General features: G+C 44.8%; 1 long non-coding RNA gene across 2 annotated transcripts; it reads left to right on the forward strand.

Annotated features, from left to right (window-relative positions):
- The first annotated feature begins 6 nt into the window (after positions 1-6).
- On the forward strand, positions 7-7,288 carry LOC104912544. Of its 2 annotated transcripts, none has more exons than XR_004160925.1 (4): positions 7-4,822; positions 4,920-5,045; positions 5,313-5,427; positions 5,919-7,288. It is a non-coding gene; the product is annotated as an uncharacterized LOC104912544 (long non-coding RNA). The 2 variants fall into 2 exon arrangements; XR_004160926.1 differs by having other exon boundaries at positions 7-4,249.
- Positions 7,289-7,322: the final 34 nt, after the last annotated feature.

The raw sequence follows: 7,322 nt of genomic DNA on the forward strand, positions 1-7,322 counted from the left end.
GACATCGGCGGATGCGGTTTCTGCCGCGTGCGCTACACCGAAGCCGGGTTCTTCGGTGACGTTCTGTCATGCGGCGAACGCAGAAGCTGTTTTAGGCTGAACGTTCGCGACCCGGGCTGCAGAGGATGTGTGTATGTCACACTGACACACCGGGCCCCCATCTCCTCCCTGCTGTGCGAGCGGCGCGCTGCGGGCCGCAAGGGCGCAATGATGGATCGCCGGGGCTGCGCGGGGCCGAGCCTTACACAAATCCCACACTTAGCAGTGCGGTTATGCAAGCGGCATCGTTACATAATGAGAATATATAAATACAGGGAAAGCAGTGGCAGTGTGCTGCTGTGCGGTAAGAAGTTTGGGGTAATGAGAAGAAATTGCAGAAAGTGAAGAGACCTGCAGGCTCAGGTGGCAGCTGGAGCACGGGGCTGTTCTCTGCTGCTTCCACGTGTTTCCTTTCTGTTTGCTTTCAGCACATGTGAATGGTCTTAAACATCTTGTGCATTTTCATATGTCTTTATTGCACTACAATATTCTGATATATATGTAAACTCATGTAGTATAATCTCAGTACAGCATAATTAGGGTTCCATACCCTATGATTTTTATTAAAATCTTCTATTGAGTGATGAGTAGTGACAAAGTGCAAGGTACTGTGAACATAAAGGTGACCAGAAAAGTGTTTTTAAAAACTGGCACAAAAGAAGCAGTAAAAATGTGTTGCTGAAAGTGATGTTCAGTGCATTTTTCATTACAGGAAAACATTGATTTTACAGAACTGTCCGAAGTAGGGCAGGCTGATGGCACTGCTTGTAATCTTTACAAAAATAAAGTCCTGCTAGGAAAATAAACACAGCTGAAACAGTACTGGGAAGTTAATGAATAGAGTAAAATATTAAACAAAGGGACTTATTTTTTAGATAATGGGCCTAACGTGTTCTGATGTCCATGCATGTTAGAGGGTGGGAGGTGGAAGCCTGGCAGCCTGCAGAGACAACAGTCCTTGGGGTGAGCAGGATGCTCTGTGGGCTCTGCAATGTGTGGTTTAAGGAGAAGAAAGGCTCTTCGGGGTTAAACTGCTCAGCCTCTGGCAAATCTTCTGTCCATCTTCTGATGGGCTGCTCTGTGCTGAAGAGGCCCCAGGAGCAGACAGGCTAGATGCTGCCCATGGGCTGTGTCGCTGTGGTTGTCCCCGCTGGTGAGGCAGTTGCAGCCAGATGTCTCCTCCCTGCCCTGCTCCCATCCTGCTGCGTGATTCCTAAGTGATGCTTTCATCTCTGGTAGTGAATGCCACCGCAGGCCCTAGGCATCAGGCCAAAGTTAGCGTGGTCTTCAGCCTCCCTGCTCAAGGTTAGGTACAGAGAGGTGGCTGGGAGCCACGTGGTTCAGACCTGCGCTGAAGAGCCTGCTGGAAAAGCACCAGCAGCTGTTGTGACAGATGGTCTAAACAACAGCAGCATCCGCTGCTGATGGAAGTGCTGGGCTGCAGCAGCAGCAGGACTCGTTCGGCACTTCTGTCTTTTCCACAGGCAGGAGGCATTTAGTCCTCTTGCCTTGGAGAATATTGCCTATCTCCTGGCTTCCTGCGAGAAACGCCCACTGGGTCTGCAGCTCTGTGGGAAGTAGCCCTGCTGGGGATCAGCACGTGGAATTTGTTGGTGGTTCCGGATCCTCAGTGGCACCTGACTGTCTGGGCGCTGGTGAAGATATGTATTGCTGTCACAGCAGTGAAGATAAATGTCTGGAAACTTTTCTCCATTGTTCTTGTCTTCCTGTAGTATTTTAAAATGCCCTAGGATAATATTCTGTGGGACGGAAGCTTTCGGTTTTCCAGTGCTGGGGTCAGACAGGAAGGTGCTGCACAGTCCCTGTGCTCCTTGGCAATAGGTAAAAGAACGCTGTGAGCTCAGCCAGTTCTGTCCTGTCGTGTATCTCTAGGCTGTGTCCCCGTGCAGCCTGCACTGTGGACTAAATGCAAATACGTCTCTGGAAGAAGGACAGGGTCATGGTCATTGTCTGGTTCTGTTTGCTTTGTTCCTGTGGGTTTACCTGTTAATGCTGTTATATATAAATACAAGCAGTACTACAGATAAATTGCAAGTTCCTTTTCTCCATCTCTGTGTGGGCACAAGCTTGGGCTTGTGCCAGGTGCTTAGGTAATGTCACACATGTAGGATTTGGGTCTCCTTGTCTGGACAGAAAGCGCCATGGTGATCTCAGAGCTTCTAAAGATCACTGTTCATGTCATTTCCAAGTGAGTCCAACACAGCTGTAGGAGCTACAGTAATGAAAATAATCAGCAGCAGTCTGGTTCCTTTTTTTTCAGGGCTGCTGTCTCACGGGAGAGAATGATCTCCAAGGATAGACTGGGCTTTCATAAGGACGGCTGTATACATTTTATGTAGGGTTAGTTATTCCGTTTGCAAGCCAGCTGGAGTAGTGTACTGGGAACCTTACAATTTAAAGCTCTTACAACCTTAAAATAACTTCTTATTTGTGTGTTGTCAGTCAAGGTTAGTATTACTTGACTATTATGTGGTAGGGGAGGGAAAGTCAGGGCATTTGGAGGTCACAGAGAGGAGTCCACAGGCTGTAGTGTGTGAAGAAGCCTCAGTGCATTGCTCTAAACCAGAGGGTTTATATTTAGAAGGGCATGATCAGCATATAGCTGGGTTTCTTCTAGCATGTGTAGAATGTTCTGCAGGCTTTGTCTCGAAATAACCTTTGAGAAGACTCTTAAAACTCTGGTGAAGGCATTGTCTAATGAGGTAAATAATGGGAGGTAGCGTTGATCAGTGCTGGCGTGAAGACTCAAAGAAAAAGTTTTCCCAAAATACCAAATGTGGATTTGTTTCTATTGTATACTTTCATTTTATTCATATTTGAAGTCCTTTCACAATGTATCATTTTGTCTAAAATATCACAAGCCCTGTAAAATATTGTGAATTACTTCAGACATCCACAACGAAATTATGCCTTTCAGGTAGAAAAAAAGCTGATTTCTTTTGCACTCTAATTTATACAGCATGCTTGGGAGGAGGTCCTACTTAGCCCTCCTGCTATCCGCTGTCTTTCTGGGCGAGTAAAGAAATTAAACCTACAGCTAGATTGCTGTAACAATTGCTAGTCTGCGTGTTAGCAAACACTGTGGTGGTTGGCAGATTTACAGTGCTTTTGGAGATATACCTTCAGCCTCATCCAACTCAGCCCACTCAGAGTGGGGCAAGCATTAATCAGAAGAATCTCTTTTTTGGTAATACTTTACCATGAAATGCTCTTTCTTTCACTTCTTTTGCCTCTTCTATATTTCAACTTTCAAGACAGATTTTACTAATCTCTTTCTTAGTAAGAAATTTTCTCTGAGTTGAAACATCTAAGCTGTGTGCCCTGGATTTTATCCTTCTTCACTAACATCTCTCCAGTACGTCTGACTGTTCTGACATCCATCGTGGAACCCCACTGACCACGAGTGAGGGCAGAATTTGGCTGTATTTATTTAAAAGAGTAGACCTTAAGGAAAGAGAGGCTCTAGCTTCATCTCACTTTGTCTAATGTAGCTCATGCTTGCAGTTTCTCTGGTGGATCGTACAGAGTCACACAAACATTTTCCTCCCTGTGATTTTTTATCCCTTCTCAACTTCGTATCAGTCTCTTGAAAATAATGTCTTGATGGGTAACTTTGTACTGCAGCGAATGTGATCTTTTGTAATAATTGAGTAGGCATAGTGCTTTGATCTAATACTGAAGAGGCTAACTTGCCCTTAGCCATCTACCCTACAATCATGTTCAGACTGGATAAACAGGAATCCTTGCATCACTTTCTCCTTCTTAAGTAACTAATTAGGGCCAATTATACTTTAGAAATATAATTCCTTCATAGATAAGCAAAGTGGAAGTGATGTTTGGATTTTAAAGCCTCAGCTATAGTTGGAGGTTAGAAAAGATAGGTATGGTAAAGGAAATACAAGACAATTGCTAAATACTGGACAAACTGGAAGAATGAATCCCAACACATTTTAAGAAAATTTATCTGAATGTCTTTTTTAAGTTCTTTTTTTCCTTTTTCTTTTTTTTAAAGATTGGGGGTAGATTTTGTGTTCTTCTGGACACCGGCAAACCTGAACATAAGTACTGCAGTGAAATTAATTTGACTGTGATGAAGAATAGCATACTGCGTGCATGCATACTTCACAAATGTTCCTGTGATCAGAATCCATCACTGTCCTACTTACAGGGTGCCTACAGCAAGAGCAAAGTAAACTTGTCCTTTGTGAGTGATTGCAGGGCTGAACCTTCACTTGCAAAATGCATGGCCAAGGAAAACTTGCTTGTTTGCATGTACACAGCTAACTCAAACACCAAGTGAGGGAGTTTTCCAGAGCACAAATTGATATCACTGTTGGTAAACTGAAAAAAGGGATTCTTGGTATGGAGAAAGGAAAGACTGCTGCTGCACTCAGCTTGAATTTCCATGCTTTTAAACAGCTGATAAATTTTCACATCTGGACTCCATCCACATAGGTTAATTCTTTGCGACGAGAAGTTGCAGAAGAACTTTTGGAATTAAGCCTTACTGAAGAACACACTGCAAATTACTGACCTTTCCCTGCTAAATAGCGGAAGTCTGATGTTGCCCCCATAATCAGTCTGAGGAGTCCCAGAGAAAGAAGAAACTCTTGAAACAATAAAGCACATCTCCTAGAAGAGCAGCGGGATCTGGGAAGGGAAAGCAGCTGCAGAGCAGGAGGACTAGAGCGGGATGTGGAGTTGAGAGAAGGCAGTGCAGCAGGGCAGGGAGACAAAGCAACGCAGAGGAGACTTCAGCCAGGTGACAGAGAGGAGGCACAACAGGCGCTGGGAATCTAGGATCCAAACTGCTCTCACTCAGCCACCTCCTATAGTCTTTTTTTCTTTTTACTATTCAGGGGGTGCCAGTTGCAGTCCAGTGTCTCCAGGCAGCCCAGGCTGCAGCTGCTCTGGCCGTGGGCACTGATGCATCTCCTCTCTACCTTGCTCTCCTTCCATGCTGCACACTCGGCTTCCAACAGCAGGTGAGTATGCGGGGGAGGATCCTTCTGCCTATTTTGGGAACTCTTACCTATGGTTTTTAGTCTCGGAGATGGGAGGACATAGAAGGTAGAATAAAGAAAAAGAAGCTGGGAAACTGCTGCCTATGCAATAGGAAAACAGCACACAGTGACAGTGGCTTTAGGGATCTGTGAGCCATTATTGAGAGTACAAAAACAAAGGGTTACAAACCTGTCCACCCTGTAGCTACATTTCTGTCCTACTCCTGATCTGCTTTATTATGCCCTCAGGTGTGCTTTCATTGCTACAGAGCAAGGAGCATCCATGGCACATAAAATCTTCCCTGTCCCCTCATACCCATCTTTGCAAAAGGATTGGAGCAGTGGAGCTGTGATCTGTCCTGAGGTGAGAGGAATGGGCAAAAATGGTGAGAGAGCTCCTGTGGAAATGGGGATAAAGCAGGCAGAAAGACAAGCATAGTGCACTGCAGCGTGATTTACTGAGTGTAGTTCAGTGTTCATTATTTAAGATAATTCATGATATTCCCTAATTGCCTAATTATATCTGTCATTATAAAAACAGTTAATAACTCCCACGTTTGCATACAACCAGATATACTTCATTATAATGAAAAATCTCTGATATTTCCTTTTTACTACAATCGTCTACCCTTTCCAGCATGAATCCTCCATGGAGTTATGCATCTCACTGGATTCTTCCCTTCCCATCCCATCCAGCCCAGGGCATAATGCCATTCACTAACTGTATGTGATTGCTACTGTACTATTGTGATGTGTTATAAATAGCACAGTTTCAGTATAGTTCATTCTGAAAAAGTATCTGTAAGATGACCTTTGGAAAACCAACTATGCATTTCTTGTTTTTCCCTTTCACAGCATGCAGTGGATCATGATGCTCTTAATTGGTGCAGTTTATTAATTACAAAGGAGCATAGAAGCTGAGTGGTAAGCAGAGGATTTCTACAATGAAGTGGATAATTAAAAAGGATTAATGAAGTGGATTAAATGAAAGGATTGAGGCCAAATGGAGCACAAATTTTTGAAACATTAGTGGCCCCAAACTCCTAGCATCCAAGGGCATGTTCCTTTTTTCCAGTTTGATGTTTGTTTTCACTCAGAAGTGTCAGTCTTTCTTTCAAACCAGGTTTATCAGCACATTCCCAGGAGAGCTGAGCAGATTTTGTCCCTCCTCCCGTGGCCCAAAGTGCTCCTTCTGTCCAGTACAAGTTCCCATCTGGTTTGCTTTCAGCTCAGTGCTGCACCTGTTTCCACTATCACATTAAAGACAAAACTCAAAGGATGTAATGGATGACACTAATCCTGTGCTTCCTCAGTCTGCTCTGTGTTCTTAATAACCTCTTTCTCTTTAAGAAAGATGGAGGAAAAGGACTTTGCTGGGATTCTGAAACAACAGAAGCCTGCCTAATCCACCCCTAAAGCTTCTTGGCTAACAGCATTCCTTCCTGCGGAAAGGCTTCTCTGTGGGCAAGTTTGGAGCACAACAAAGCCTATAGAAGGACTCATGCAATTGCCCCCAAATTCTGCTGGCAACAGCTGGGTTTTTCTTCTCCCTCCTGCTCCCAAATCAGTTATTCCACTTCAGATCTGAGCAGAGCTTGGAGGAGCTCAGCAGGCAGTGGAGGCGGCTGCAAAGATGGAGAGGAATCCACCAGGGTGGGAGGTGGGAGGGAGCTGGTACAGTGCTGTGGGAGCGGCAGGTAAACACTGTGATATTTAAATAAGTTCCCTTCTGAAGGGAGCTCATTAAACATCTCTTGATCCTTACTCCCAATCCATTACCAGACCATTTTTGCATAGTTATTTTGCAAATGGTAGAGGGAGACATGCATATTTCTGCCATGTGACCCCCATCTGTCTGCTTTATGATTTCTCAGTTGCAGTAGCACTATCTGGCCAAGCACTTAACTTGGCTGGAATAGTAAAACAATTAGTATGTAAGTAATTATTTGTGCCAGTTCCTTTTTTGGTGTGACTCATGAAGCAGAAATCACAGGATATCATCATTGTAATATCACTGCCCGTTCTGAGCAGTGGGGAGCTCATCTGTGGAGCACACAGAATTCCCCACACGTGTTTTCTGGTTATTTCCCCATGCCAGTTACTAGTGGAAGCAGCACTTCGGGGCTGGGCCCACGCTGCCCGATCCGCTGCCCCTCCCAGCAGCAATATTGCCCCATTTACAATTGCTCAGTGTAGGCAGCAGGTAGCACACAACGGGGAGAGCCGCCCCGTGAGCAATGCCGCCCGGGCCGGCTGAAC

Source organism: Meleagris gallopavo, chromosome 11 (assembly GCF_000146605.3).
Source record: "Meleagris gallopavo isolate NT-WF06-2002-E0010 breed Aviagen turkey brand Nicholas breeding stock chromosome 11, Turkey_5.1, whole genome shotgun sequence".
Classification (NCBI taxonomy): Eukaryota; Metazoa; Chordata; class Aves; order Galliformes; family Phasianidae; genus Meleagris; species Meleagris gallopavo.